The sequence below is a fragment of the Perca fluviatilis genome, chromosome 3 (genome assembly GCF_010015445.1).
Source record: "Perca fluviatilis chromosome 3, GENO_Pfluv_1.0, whole genome shotgun sequence".
NCBI classification, from domain to species: Eukaryota; Metazoa; Chordata; class Actinopteri; order Perciformes; family Percidae; genus Perca; species Perca fluviatilis.
In genome coordinates, this window is record NC_053114.1 from 42,823,555 (window position 1) to 42,839,868 (window position 16,314).

Sequence of the window (16,314 nt, forward strand, 5' to 3'; positions counted from 1 at the left end):
CAACTGAGACAGTTAATGAGTGAGAGGAAAGAATATAAGAACCTTGTAAAAAAACAATTGCACTGCATGTGTACTTGTATGTGCGTTTGCATTTTTGCACATTAAAGGAGTGATAGAATGCAAAACCGATTTTACCCTGTCATAGTTGAATAGTTCGGTGGGTAAATAGGACAAACATATAAGCTCAAAATCCCATTGACACCCTGTCACGCACGGAAGGAGCAGGAGTCAGACTGGAGTAAGTGCAGTGAGCTTTATTTACAATGATTCAACAGAGAGTAGTGTGAACAGGCTGGATACCGGCAGGATACGAGGTAATGCTTCAGAGCAGCAGCAGACAACAGGATGCCAACAACAGGTAAGTAAGTACCGGGACTAAACTAGACATACAAGAGCAAGTCCGAGTGTCATGAACAAAACGCAAGACTCGACAAAGAGTGAGTGTGCCTATGCTGCTTAAGAAGGTGGTCACTGATGAGATGCAGGTGGTGAACTGATGATGAGGCGTAATGCAGTGCAGGTGCATGTAATCGGTAGCGAACTGCTGAGAGGAGTGAGTGCTGGGGAATGTGAATGGGAAACACAAACTGAAAGTCCATGAAAACCTAGAAAGTCCATGAAAACCAACTGAAAAGTCCACGTAAACCTGACATTATCCCCCCTCCCACAAGGCACGACCCGTGCCGTAGAAGGCAAAACACGGGAGGGGGGGCGGGCAGCCTGGAGTCCGGGACAGGAGCAGGACAGGGCGAATGCGGATGGACTCCAGGCTGTTCCCCAAGACCTGGGTGGAGCTGGCTGGAGGTGTGACTACGGCGGAGCTGGCTGACCCTCGGGCGGCCATGGCGGAGACGACCCCTCTGGTGGCCATGGCGGTGCTGACCCCTCTGGTGGCCATGGCGGTGCTGATCCCTCTGGAGGCCATTGCGGTGCTGACCCCTCTGGTGGCCATGGCGTTCCAGGGGACCGTGGAGGGCCCGCCGACACGACCCTTAGGAGGCGTACTGCCTCCCCCCAAAATTTTCTTGGGGAGGCTCCCCGGGATCATGTCCAGGACAGGCAATGAGGGCCGGAAGGATGCTAGCTAGCTGGGGCTCAGGAAAGATGCTAGCTAGCTTAGACTCAGGGGGGCCGCTACACGGCCGGGACTCTAGGAACTCTGGGGGGCCGCTACACGGCCGGGACTCTAGGAACTCTGGGGGGCCGCTACACGGCCTGGGACTCTAGGAACTCTGGGGGGCCGCTACACGGCCTGGGACTCTAGGAACTCTGGGGGGCCGCTACACGGCCGGGACTCTAGGAACTCTGGGGGGCCGCTACACGGCCTGGGACTCTAGGAACTCTGGGGGGCCGCTACACGGCCGGGACTCTAGGATATCTGGGGGGCCGCTACACGGCCGGGACTCTAGGAACTCTGGGACACTAAAGAGCTCTGGGACACTAAAGAGCTTCGGGGACACAAGAAGGCTCGGGGACACTGGAGAGCTCGGGGACACTACGGACATTAGAGGACTCTGGAACACTAGGGACACTAGAGAGCTCGGGGAGCTCGGGGACACAAGAAGACTTGGGGACACTGGAGTCAGGGGAACTGCTAACTAGCCTAGAGTCAGGGGAACTGCTAACTAGCCTAGAGTCAGGGGGAATGCTAGCTAGCTGGGACTCAGGAAAGCTGCTAGCTAGCTGGGACTCAGGAAAGCTGCGACAAGGCTAAGACATTTTCACCAACAGTTCTGCCAAAACCAAAATTCTTTTGCAGCCAAATTAGGCTACGCCTAATAAAGACATTTTCAACAACAGTTCTGCCAAAACCAAAATTCTTTTGCAGCCAAATTAGGCTACGCCTAATAAAGACATTTTCAACAACTGTTCTGCCAAAACCAAAATTCTTTTGCAGCCAAATTAGGCTACGCCTAATAAAGACATTTTCAACAACTGTTCTGCCAAAACCAAAATTCTTTTGCAGCCAAATTAGGCTACGCCTAATAAAGACATTTTCAACAACTGTTCTGCCAAAACCAAAATTCTTTGCAGCCATCACAGTAATGTTCATTTAACAAGCATGCTGATGCATTAAATACATGAATAGGGCCCGGGTATTATACAAATACTTGTAATATCAACCCTCCTGTTGTCCGCAGGTCAAATTTGACCCATTCTCAAAAGAAATTTGGGTTTCTTTCAACCAAATTGTCAAAAAAAAATAGCGTGGATAGTTCCGTACAACTATTACTTTCCACAAGTAAAATAAATGATCAGTTCACTACTTTCATTGGATTTGGATGTTTTATTCAATTCTATAGCATTTGAAAAAAAAACAAAAAAAACGTTAAAAAAAGTGATACAAATGTCGGAAAAAAGCCTAAAAAACGCACGAAAAAAATCGACAAAAACATCGGAAAAAATGACCAAAAACTTGGGGGGAAAAAAGTGACAACAACGTCGGGAAAAGTGAGAGTGTGTCGAAAAAAAGAACAACAAAATGTTGAAAAGTTTGAATTTAAAATGAAAACAAACACAATAAGCTACATGTTTGTGTCTATCTGGATTTTAACTTTGCCCACTCCCCTACTTTCTCTCCCCCGACCTGAGCTCTGGCACTTGACGCGGACTTCGGGGAAACCAAATTACGCCCAGATCCGCTCCCTCTCGCACTAAAATTGCTTAAAAAAAATATATAGAATAGAATTTGTTTTTTATTATTATACTGTAATTTTTAGGGGGGCTGAGATCAAATTTAGGGGGTCTTGAGCCCCCCTAAAAGAGTCTAAATCGCCACTGGCAGCATCTCATGTCAAGTTTCAGAGTTCAGAAAGTTCAATTTCTGTGGTTCAGTGACGCAATGAGAGTTGACGGAAATAAATGCTGTCTCTTTTTTCCAGTCTTGAAATATTATAGCTAAAAAATCTAAAACTGAAATGATTTAAGTTCATTTTTATTTTATTAGCTTTGTAACCTGGCAATATTGTTTCAGTTTAGTTTTTCTTGAAGGTTTTAATTTTTATTTAGTTTCAGTTTACTTAAATATTTACTTTACTATAATAACTCTGCTGGAGATACCAAGCACGTTGAAAAATGACCCAGGTAGTCAAAAATCGTCGCCGATGGGATTATATTGGAATTAGTTGCAAGTCACCTGCGTCCAACTGAGATGCTAAAGGAGATTTTTTGCATCAGTAACTGACGCCAAAGGCAGCTGACCAAGCGTCTGGTTTTGACACGTTGGGAGTGTGACTGTGTTTCAACTTGGCTGTTTCAGCTTCGAGATGCCTGTTGCTTGTACACTGTCATGCTACTTCACTGCTGTTGGCCAGTTTGCGCTACTTTGCACAGTGTACTCTGCATATAGTTTTGCATATTTCATATACACTGTACACATTATTGTGTTATTTACAATTATATTTATTCTTGTAAATTGTGTTGATTTTATACAGAACCACTAAAGTAGACAGTTGTTCAGAAGGAATGTCGTTGTGTGAATTGAAGGGGTACCTGTCTCCAACACCATCTTTCTTACCAGAAAGGCAAGGCAAGGCAAGGCAGCTTTATTTGTATAGCACATTTCAGCAACAGGGCAATTCAAAGTGCTTTACATAAAACATTAAAGAGCAGTTAGAAAACAATTTAAAACAATTTTAAAACATTAATAAACAAATTAAAACAAGAATAAAATTGATAGTGCAGTATAAGAATAAAAGTTACAGTGCAGTATAAGAAATTAAAGTTAATAAAATAGATTATTTAAGGAAAAGCAACATCAAAAAGATAGGTCTTTAGCTTAGATTTAAAAGAACTGAGAGTTGCAGCGGACCTGCATGTTTCTGGGAGTTTGTTCCAGATATGTGGAGCATAAAAACTGAAAAGTCAGCGCTCAGAAAGGTCCTCTAAATGGGTTTTCAACATGAAGGGAGCCTTCACAGCACCAAAACTGGGCTTAGGGGAGCACACCTACCCAGTAAGATCTCTGTGGTGGAAATTCAAGCACCTGAGGGAGCTGCCCATTTAACACTTTATGAGCGTCCATCCACTCTGGCTGTTAAGTTCAGACCATCGCATCTAAGAACAACAGTGGAGCCAGTGCATGGGGCACCACCTGGGGTGCCAGTGGCAGTCAGATCCTGGTTTGGATGGACAATTCAGGGTCACAGAGCAACACTGCCTCTTCACATTCTACACCTTTATGAAAAAGTTAAGAGATTATGGCCGAGGGCATGCTACCCTGATGGAGTGAAAGGGCCAGCATGAGATCACATCAAGTTAAAGAGAACCTTAAACTATCCATTCTCTCCAATGTTATATTCTAGGTATTACCAAGTCTTTCAATCAGAGCCACGCTGTGTGATCGTGGATGTAGGATACGATGGTTAGTTGACTTTATTTTAACTCTAGGGATATAGTTTAAATCTTTTTTAATGGATGGGTCGCGTATGTTTGTCATAAAGTGGATAGATTTCAAGTTTAACGTAATTTACCAACACAAATAAACGTTCACCTTTTTTTTTTAGAAGCCACTGTGACATGCAATGAAACAACGATAACTGTGGAAGTGGAGAAGTCCTCCCTCATCAGACACAACGAGGGCAACTTGCATCTGAACGACTTCAGCGAAGCTTCCTGCGACCTGACAACACGCTCCAACACAACCCACCTGGTGGCTGTCATGACGCTGAACACATGTGGAACCACCGTAGAGGTACAGGACGCAAAACTGTACCACATCTGTGTACCACATCTGTATTCAGCAATTATTTTAATCAAAGAACTCAACAATGTGGTTCCACAAGTGAAAATCCCATTCCCCTGTAGATGCCACAAGTCCGTACTACACTACCCACAATCCTAAGCGTGACAGCGACGTCTCTGTTTGGTGGAGCTCACTGTTACTATGGAAATGTTTACCAAACCCACAAACCGCCTAGTGAATTGCTACCATTGAAGTCTATGGTTGTTTATATACCCATCTTGTACTTTTGCCTTTTTCCATTGTCAAAATGTTCTTTTGCAGAAAATCTAATGTTTTATAGTCACATTTCATCTCGTAGTTGGTTGACTTGGTTCCAGGCTTAAAACTCTTTGGTTTAGCACAACTTGTTTCATTGTTTTTTTGGCTGGTCAGGTTTTTGTTTAGCTAAATTGTCTTTGTTGGAGAGCAATGTAAAGTCAGCATGCCTGGTAGCTAGACTTATGACTAGTGATGAATGGCTCGCCAGAATTGGCCAAAATAGACCGTGGATTTTGAAACCAACAACAAAGTACCAGAAGTGCTACCAGCTGAAGCTAACTGTCAGCTCCAGTCTGCTAGCCAAGTTGAAAATGGACCATTTTGGTCATCTGATGCTGAAACAGCTGAGGGCACCAAACTAAACTTAAACAACTTCTTGGTTGTAACATGTAAAAATAGATTTATCATGCATTATATTTTAGATATCAGTCTCCAAACTCACTAGTAACGGCTTCATTCATCAACACATTTGAAGATTTAATGTTTCTTAAATTTATTCGGTTACACTTTATTTGAAGGTATACATAAGAGTGACATGACACTGTCATGAACGTGTCATAAACATTATAAACAAGTCATAAACGTTTATGACTTGTTTATGACTACACTCTTATGTAGATACCTTCAAGTAAAGTGTTACCATTTATTCTTTAATCTAATAAGACTGTCTGACTTTTACATGTCACTATTTAAGTATTGACTTGTAGTAGTAACAACTATTCCTATTGCTTCCTCTCCTAATTAAATTCTCTTTCATTTTTAGGAGGATGAAAACAACATCATCTTCAAAAACATGATCACATCCGGTGACCCAACTGAAATCATTTCCAGAAAAAATGACGTTGAGATCGTCTTTTCCTGCGCCTATCCAAAGCGAACCAACCTGACACTGGGATTCACGCACAAGAACCCGTACGTCTTCACAGAGAAGGGCTTCGGGGCTTTCACCTTCCAGTTTGAATTCTTCCAGAGCCAGCGGTTCAGAAAACAAATTGAAAGCAGCACACTTACCCAGTGGAGGTGTACCTCAAACAGATGATCTTCATGCAGATCGAGGCGACCACTTCCATCCCCAACACAGAGCTGTTTGTGGAGTCCTGCAAGGCGACTCCATATGACAACCCAAACTCTCGCATCAGCTACACCATCATCGAAAATGGGTAGGCGTACGCAGTGAAAAGGCTTTTGTTTGGTACCAGAAATGTCTCTTTTTATCAGTTATTAACCATTGTATCTGCATCATGCCACAGGTGTGTAAGAGACAACACGGTGGAAATCTACAACAGCTCCAAATCTCAATTCAGATTTGGAATGGAGGCTTTTGAGTTCATTGGTGCTCATGAACAGGTAAGGTGTATGTTATAATGTATAATGTAAATTATATCTTTAAATCTTCACAACCTTTCCCCACCTAAAAATGTAATTTAATAGCATGATTATAAATAAAAAAAAAAAAACTCTACCGTGTTCAACAAATACAATTATTTATCTTCTTTAAATGGCATCTCTTTGGTGTGAATGCAAAATGTCCCACCGTTGGGAAATAACTGACATCAAAACCCTTATGTTGGTGTTAAAATATCAGATTTTAGCGACTTTGAGAGTTGGAATTAAGCAGTTCAGTCAGGAACACTCTCGTCATAGATTTAACCATTTATTGCACTAAATGGAAATACAGTATTGCTGGGCGCTGATGGCTCCGCTCTTGATAAGGCTCCCTGGACCAGCCAAGCAGCATGCTAAGTTGAAACAGAAAGCACCATGCAGAAACCCCCCTGGGTAAAAAAAAAAGAGTGAGCCAAAAGAAAGACATTGCAAACCATTTTAAACTTTGATTCATGTTAGGACTCTGAACTTGTAAGGTGGAGGCTGGGGTGGTGGAGGCAAAGCGTTGCCAGCGGCAGCAGCTGTGAGTGAAGCAGCGTCAGTGTAGCAGGGACCAGTGAGGAGGGAGTCACATTAAAAAGCACCACCTTGATGTAGGAATGGCTGTGATTGGTGTGTGTATGATAGGAATGATAATTTAATCAGCAGAAATATGACTTCCATGTCCTGCATGAAATAACGCTGAGCTTACTTAAATGAAAATGCACTTGCACAATAGTCTTCATTACATACATACTTTGTTTAGAACGTACATAGAACTTTTTACGACTTTACCTCTGTGTGTCTGCAGGTGTACATCACTTGCTCGGTCATCCTGTGTGAGACTGGCGTTCGCGGGAGCAGGTGTTCTCAAGGATGCATCAACTCCAACTCAGGGAACCTTCGGGTCAAAAGAGAAGCTGTGGCCCAGTCTTCCCGCCACACCATTTCCCAGGGACCTTTGCACCTGGCTAAAACTTCTGACAGCCAAGGTGAGTGTGCACATACACCAGCATATACTATCAAATCACCAGATACACTGAGGTCACGTATGTAAATTAATTCAGTGGGCAAATTCAGCAGCGGGGAGATGATGCTGACTAATCCAAACGCTCAAATCTCATATTTTGTTTTAATGGGTTTTATGATTGGACACAGCTATTCACACCGGCCTGATATATAAATATACATATCTCATGTTATTGATCTAAATTTAGTCTGTTTTTTTCCATTTCAGCATCTGGCCCCAGCCTGAATATGGGCCTGAACATCATCTTCATTGTTGGCTGCCTCCTGGCATGTGGAGTGGTGATCTACAGATCGAGGAGGTCCAAAGCTAAATACCAACCGCTGCCAACCTTTGAGACAGACTGAAGACAGAGACGCCATTTAGCTCCAGTCTGATTATGAGAAAGATTCTCAGCTACAATGTAATGTTTTTTTGTATGTTTTTTAGGGTATCAGTGGTTTGAAACATTATATAAGATGTGCGTTTACATGCAAGAAAGCATTTAATCAGAATATATTTTTTTTATTTACTTGTGGAAAGTGGTTCTGCCTGCTGTGAAGCATCTAATCAGCCACATACTCTATTTAACAAAAGAAGATGAATTAATCCCAACTTTATTGAGATGATTCGATGCATTCCGGCTTTGTTCATTTTTTAAAAACATGCTGACATTTCAAGACTTTTGACCATCAAATAATTGTTGGATTAGCCCCGTTATTCTACCACTACACTGGTGGTTTGAATCATTGTCACACAGTGACGCAGTGTGTACACAGGTTTAGTCAGCACATCAGCTGCTTGGAAATTTGGAAAAAAGAAAATTCCTGTGGGCAATAACATTTTAGTCACTTGATATACAGTATATAAACTTGCTGATGAAGTATGATTCAAATGTCTGCTCATAACGAAATAATGCCTGCCTTGACTTTTATATTTACATACACTCACATTTTTTACCTCCAAGGTTTGAAACACACATTTAAGAGACAAATAATGAACAATAAAAGACATAATGGGTAAAATAATGGGTCTTTTTTGATGTCATTTTATTTATTTGTTTTGATTTGTCTAAAGTAACATCGTAATGTGCAGTTATTTTCTTTTAACCAACACAAAACATCTCTGTCTAACTCGAGATGTCGCAGCCGTTCGCAATGTGCATGATGTGGCAGTTGATATTGCAAAGACGATAAAAAAATCAATATATTGTGCAGCCCTAGACTCAGTGATAGCAGTGTAGAAGTGCACCAACATAGTCTTTGACATGTTAAACTGTCGCAGGAAGTACATCCTCTGCTGGGCTTTTTGGAGGTCCTGGGAGAAGATGGCGCCCAGAAAGCGACGGTACTCCACAATGTTGTCTGCAGAGTCACCCAGGATGATGGGTAAATCGCTATTTTTGAAACATTAAGAAGGTTCGACACAACATGAAACTTTGCTCCAAGTATCACCAGGGGATCTACACATGGATTCAGCATTGAGAACATTGGTTGTGTTCACAGAGTTTACTAAAAAGAAAGGTTTTGAAGTGAAGTGAAGTCACTTTAGCAGTTGGTTTTCTGCTTGCCGCCATTTTGCCAGTCAAAAAGAGTTGATCTCCGTGATTTTGATGCGATCATTGTAGTGCCCCTAGCACTCTCATTCAAAAGGCCATTTGACCAAAAACGAAAATACGGTAAATCTTAAAAGTGGCGTTTCCGTCCTAATTATGCTTTTAAACAAAAGTTTGACTCGGGTATCGTTCACAAAAACACCCTAGGTTGCATTTTGGCGATAGTTGCGCTTTAAATGATGGAACATCCAAAAGTCATTATACAAATGAGCAAAACAATGTAGACTATTAATAGATGTTCTAATTACACACAACTGCAGGGGAAAATAAGGTGGGACTGTGATTCATTACCACCTCAGTGTTTTTTCTAAGAATATAGGCGAGGTTACCAGTCAACCACGAAATAAGCCTTTTGTTTATGATTAAATGATTGTGTTTTAATTAACTGAAAAAGTTAGATGTGTAATGCCCTTTGTCTAATGACGCAGATGATGTCGGAATGCAAGTTTCTTTGGATAAAAGCCTCAGGTAAATAAATGTAATTTCAGGACTCCTGAAGCATTGCCAGGCAAGATGTTGAATTACTGGCACTGCTATTGTTCAGAGCTGGCACCGCACCAGCTGCATTACTTGTGCTCTACCTAAAGTGTGTAGGGTAGTCCTATTCAGTGCCTGAGTTGGTCCAAAACAGGTGCCAGTACTAATTCAATAGTTCCATGACATGATTATTGCATGTGTCTATGTATATCTTGTACAGGTGACACGAATATATAGATACAGTATATATTATTCATGAATTCACCTATTCGATGATTCAGTCTAAGGAGCCTGATTCGACCGCCAATCTCACAGTCAAAAAGAATCATTCCATTTGCGCTCTATGAGGGTGCTGAATGTCTGATTTTAAATAAAATTGCTTGGATTTTTCCCAATAAATTGTGATATGTAGCCAATTTTTGTATAAATATCAGCCTATTAAAGCAACAACAAGGATTCTTTTGTACCTTAAAATAATGTTTCCAAAATCATTTCAGTGGATCATCAACTCGTAACAGGGTGAACGGCACTGCTGCATTCGCTTTGAGGCCCTCTATCGGCTATAACCACACTATGCAAGTTTGCCAGATGAGGGTTGTGGATCTGTAGTTCAAATGAGACATAATGGGACAATTCCGCTTCCAACCTGTAGGGGGACCAAAGAGGAAAAGTGCTTTGGTGTTGCTTTAATAATACTGTCAATAACAATTAGAAGTAAGGGTAATGAGTACAGGTGAATACTGGCCTGTTCTAGGCACTAATCTTATTAGCAGTAGAGCGATATGAGGGGGATTTAATCTCCCTTGTTAGCAAAATGAAAGAAAATGCGCGGCTCTGTTTTTAACCGTTACAAGTTTGGTATATGAACTAGTATTTGCAATATATCTCTATATACCCACTGGCACGTTGTATTGCCAATGGGTGAACGGATTGTAACGTAACTTAAAAAACAGAGACCTTCCGTGACTTTCTTGGTTGCCTATAACAACCTGTGGACTGATTTCTATGGAAAGGACTTTTTTTTTTTTTTTGGAAAACCAAAATTATGTGACATTTATGCGCGGCCCGAGCGCTTTGCCTTTCTTAGCAGGAGACCTTAATCTTAATCATGTGTGGAATCATCATATCTATGTATCTAATCTCTTATTTTGGAAATTGTCAGCACATCAATAAAGATAAGAACATGTCTATTTATTATATGAGAACAAACTATTAGTTTCATTTCAGTAAGTGAATGTATTCTTAGATATTCAGATGACTTGGACCATTGCCTGGTCTCACCCTACTAATAACCAGATAATTGCAGGTGTTCAGGTTTCTCAAAGCATTCATTGCATAAAAAATGACACTGATAATTGGAGTCCGTGGTATGTGGGTATTTACTTCCTTGTACATTTAGCTTGATAGGCCTTGACTGGCAGTGCGTATTTAGACCAGGTTTGTAACTTTAACCCTTTGCATTTAAAATGTAAAAGAATAGCATCTGGACTGTAAATCTATGTGATTAATCCATTTAAAAAAAACAACAAAGAAGTTGTTCAAGTTCAACAAGTTCAACAACATTTACGTTGTTCAAGTTGTTCAAGTTCCAGTCCCTCTCCCAACTCAGGAAATACGGCAGCTTGGTTGTTGGCAATACGTTCCAAACTGGAATGCTTCACTGTGCAAGCATTTGCCTTTAGTGTTTATAGTAATTATGATGGGAGTAGGGATGGGCATTCGAAAGAATTTTCTTTATCGATCGTCGGGAGAATTAACGATCGACTATCAATTAATCATTAATATTTTTATATTAAAATTCATTATTTATTTCACTTTTAAAAAATTAAAAATGGAATGAAAATACAAAAATACAGCATGTTTTTCAGGTCAGACACAACCGCTACCCGGTGACCGTCAGTCCAGCCGCCGAAAACACCCGCGCTGCCGAGATGCACAGGTACCTCCGCGCTAACTTGGCCAGCCCGGGGAACCTTATTCCGTTCTTCGTAGTGAGTTTCTACCAGTCTGGTGTGGGTGTATGGCTACGGAATGTGATATGCTGGTTCCATGCATCTCAATATCCATCACAATAACTTGCAGATCCCTTTGGTAATTTTCTCTTGCTGTGTGAGCATCGCAGAGCTCCTCCCCGTAGCGCACCGAATATGCTAGGTTGAGACTGAGAACAGGATGCACCACGGCCGGCACCGACATTGACTGGCTCGGATGCACTTTGTTTAGTGGTAAGCTACATAATTTGAGTCATGGCCGTGTTGTACTTACACGGCTTCTCAGTGTTTGCAGTGAACTAAGTCGTTTTTTAAAATCAAAATGGTCCCACGCCACACTTCGCCGTGTGCTCTTCATGGTTACTTTTGAAATCAAAACGGAAACTCGCAGCCAAGTAACTGAGTATGCAGTCAAATATTGCCCTTGGGTGGTAAAATGTTTAATTGCTGCCACACTGTGAAATAAATGTAATTGCTTCAAGACTCACATTACGCAATGCAACCAGCATTAGTTTAATCGATAACAAATTAACGTGATCGACGGAATTCTTAATAATCAATTATCGATCGTCGAGTAATCATGCCCATCCCTAGATGGGAGCAAAGGCAGAACTCAGGTGACAAAGTATAAAGAGCGATAAAAGGGACTTAAAGGGGTAACGTTCAAGGGACTTCTTGCGGCAACGGACCTCACTCTGAACATAATATATAATAATATAATATTTAATTCAATTTTAGTGACAAATCATAACAGATGGGCACTTTACAGAGAGAGATTATACAGTATATCTGTAACAAATATACTCTTCCCTAAAACTACTAACAGCAGAATCTAATATAAACAAAATATTGTCAAATACTATAAAAACGTAGCCTGGATGCCAGCCGAACTTAGCCCCGCCCACAACATTCGAAGTCGGGATGGACTTGCGCCGTTGAGGAGCAATTATTGCCCGAACAGGATCTGTTCGGAGCCAATCAGATTAACAGACAGATGATCGACAGTAACAGAATCAACCACGTCACCAAAGAACGCTTGGGTTGAATTTGTTTACAACAGGTGCCGCTGGAGAACTGAGAGGTGTAAATTCCACCGTCGCGTCTGTTACAGAAGATATCCATTCCATTTTAAAATCCTCAGCAGAGGAGCCTCAACAACTGCCCGAAAGCACAGTAGCGTTATGTGGTGGAGCGAGATACCAGCGGCAGTATTTTAGCCGCCAATTGGTGACTGTGAGTGTTCACAGGCACTGTAAGATGAAAGTCTTTTCAGGGGCCATGATAATGGAATTTAGCCAGAAAAAGAGAGCGTCATGCAGAGATGACAGTTAAGTTTAGGAAAAGGATCGTAGTTGGGATTAAAACACTCCCGAGGGACGAACAAGCGTTTCCAGGGTGAAAGTATTTTGTTTTCGCCGCAAAGTGCCCACCCCCTCTGCTTTTTCTCACAAATTGCATCCTGCACGTACGTAATTTACACTTATATGCACTTAAGTGTATAACTTACATTACGTAACAAACATACCTTTTGTTACCTAAACTACAATCATTTTCTAATCCTAACCAAGTAGTTTTGTTGCCTAAACTGCAACCGTTTAATGGTTAATTAGTAAAAAACACTTTCTTGAAGATGCAGCACAATGAGTGATAAATTCTGCAGGGTGCATAATAAAGCCGTCAAAGTTATACAGAATATATACAGAATTTACAGAAGTTATACAGAAACCAAATCTGTCTATAAGCTATGAGATTAACTTGAACATAAGGCAAGCAATACCATCTATCTATCTATCTATCTATCTATCTATCTATCTATCTATCTATCTATCTATCTATCTATAAATTACAGGAACGTCTGTCTGTCTGTCTGTCTGTGTGTCTGTGTCTCTGTGTCTCTGTGTGTCTGTTATTTGCATATCTCTCGAACCAGTCCGATGAATTTCAAACTTGACAGGTGTCTTGATACGGGCACGAGTAAGTGCAGTGCCAAGTTTGACATTGTTTGGATTAGAAATGCAAAAGATATCGTTAAATATATATCGGTAAAAGAAGCCCACATTGGCTTTTGCTGCTGGCCACTCCCACTCTCACACTGCACACTGAGTGAGCGAAGTGGCTCCCCTGAAAACGTGATTTGTGAACTTTTGGGAGGTTCTCTTAAAATATTAACAGTGTGTCATTTTAACGTGCAATTTCAGTTTTGTGTAATGTGATCATCGTGGATTATTATGTGTAAAACTGCAAAAATATAATTAATTCATGCATGACGGCGATTTAAACCTAATTCACTAGAGAACTATAGGCTTACATGCCATGAGCATCAAGGAGTGGCGGCGCTGCGGTGCAAATTCAACTCATGTTTAGTAGGCTACATGTTAACTCAAAGATTCGTAGAAAAAACATAAACATTGGAGGCCATTAATCGTCGTGCAAAGTCCTTAAAATCCATTCTGCAGTTAGCATATAGCCATGGCAAAAAAGAAAACAAGGCAGTTTAATTGATTTTGGTTTTACTAAGAAACTGTGTAGCCATGATGTTAATAATATGACCAATTCACCTTCTGCAAGCCCTGTTAGACACCTCCCGTCGGGGTGACAACGCGAACAACAACAACAAGAAGAAGCTGAAGAAATAACGTCCTCTCTGGCTGAAGATGGAGGTTGTAACAGCTCGTCAGAGGCCAGTCACCATCCTAACCCCTCTTGCTCCTCTCTCCCGTTAAATTGGAACAGCCAGCAGTGGAGAGACTGGAAGAGCCGATATACATGGCTGTTTGTTAAGGATGAAAGCTTGGGGTGCGTCGCTAAGGTCTAATTGAACGGAGGAATTATGGTATTCTTCGGTAGTCTGAGTAACTTTAACCGTTGTTTATGTGAAATCTCAAAGACTGATGCGAAGGGCTCCCCCGAAGGCCACGGTATAGTTCGAACACTGCTGAAATGTGAAGTACACCTCAGACCCACAAAAATTTGCAAAGTAGCACTACTTTGGACTGTCTTTGACTTTGAATAAACAAACGACAATTCCCAAATTTGGACTGTCTTTGACTTTGAATAAACAAATGACAATTCCCGAATTTAAGGCCGTTTCAGAATCCCACACATGCAAAGCACAACCAGCTTCAGACAACAAGTGGCAAGAAGAGCGTGATCCCACTTATAGATACCACTTTCACCACTTCTAAACAGAGGCAGAACATAACGTAATCTCGGAGGTTAGTCCTTCACAGCGCTGTGGAATGCGAGAAAATCTCAGACCTGAACCGGGAAGACACAGCAGTACTAAACTGGTTTGAATTCTACTTAAAGAATAGGGACTACATTGTGTCTATAGTTAATTATGCATCTGACATATGACAAATGACATACGGAGTACCCTAAAGCTCCGTTCTGTTTAACATCTACATGCTTACACTGGCTCAGATTATGGAAAACAACAAAATAAGTTACCATAGTTATGCGGACGACACACATATTTACATAACTCTATCACCAGGGGACTAAAGTCCAATACAAAAACTGAGTAAGTTCATTGAACAAATTAAGGACTGGATGTGCCAGAACTTTCTTAAATTAAATTTGTTGGTGGTTGTTTTTGGAGCAAAAGAGGAACGATTAAAAGTGAGCGCTCAGCTTTCTTTCTGATCTGCTGCTACACTATAAACCATCCAGACCTCTTAGGTCTGCTTTCTGTCCCCAGAGTCAGAACTAAACAGAGGGAAGCAGCGTTTAGTTTTTATGCTCCGCATATCTGGAACAAACTCCCAGGAATGCAGGTCCACCGCAACTCTCAGTTCTTTGAAATCAAGGCTGAAGAAATTTCTTTTTAATGCTGCCTATCTTTAAATAATTGTTAATTTCTTATACTGCACTGTAACTTTTATTCTCGTATTTTATCAGTTTTTTATTTTTTTATTGTTTTTAACTGCTCTTTAGTGTTTTATGTAAAGCATTTTTAATTGCCCTGTTGCTGAAATGTGTGAAACAAATATAGCTGCTTTGCCTCACTGCTGAGCCAACTCCAGCATGTGGGTCTGGGTTAGTCATCATTTCAGTATGTAGAATGTACAGTTTATTGTCATGCCATGTTCTGAGAAACATGTTCTGAGAAACATTTTCTGTGCCCATCCTTCTTTGCACCTGCAGCTATACAGGAAAGCAGCTCACCTTTGTCTTCAGTGTCAGCATAAATGTGACTTAGATAAACAGTACATGTGCAACGCATTCCCATGAACAGGTTCAGATGATATTGCCGCACGAAAACCTACGCACAATAATTTGTATGATACCTTGCGAAATTATGGTAACGGCTGACCGGTCACATGAAAGTTAGGTTTAGCCAAGAAAAGATGACTGTGAGCTGGGGACCGGTCACTGTGAGGTGAGGGTCCTGACAGCGGTCGTTACAGTTAAATTTAGCCGGCAAAAGAAGATTAAATCAACGTGTTTCAGTTGAAGTGAAATTAGCAGAAAAGCAACACGTCTGCCGAGGGTCAAAGGTCACAGAGACACACAGAGTTCAGAGAGGATGACCGCCATGTTTGCTGATCTCTCTGAGTCCTGAACAGAAAGATATGTGACGTCTGCCGATCTGTGAGACATTCAGACAGTGACTCAGCGTTATCGATCACAGCTGATAATCTGAACACAGTCTTTCAGCAGATTTCTCACATTGCTGAATATGACAAAAGAATTTTAAAGGTGCAACTTGTAAAATTTCATTCTTTTGATGTCACAACGCCATCACCTATCATATCGTACCAATATGCCGACCGGTTACGTGACAAAGTTTAGCAGACCGGTCCGGTGACAGTTAAGTTTGGCTGTTTTTACAGTTAACAGCCAAGAAAACATGACA

General features: G+C 41.2%; 1 pseudogene; it reads left to right on the plus strand.

The window, feature by feature from the left end:
• Nucleotides 1-3,901: 3,901 nt before the first annotated feature.
• Nucleotides 3,902-8,389, plus strand: LOC120556517 (annotated as a pseudogene).
• The last annotated feature ends 7,925 nt before the right edge of the window (nt 8,390-16,314 follow it).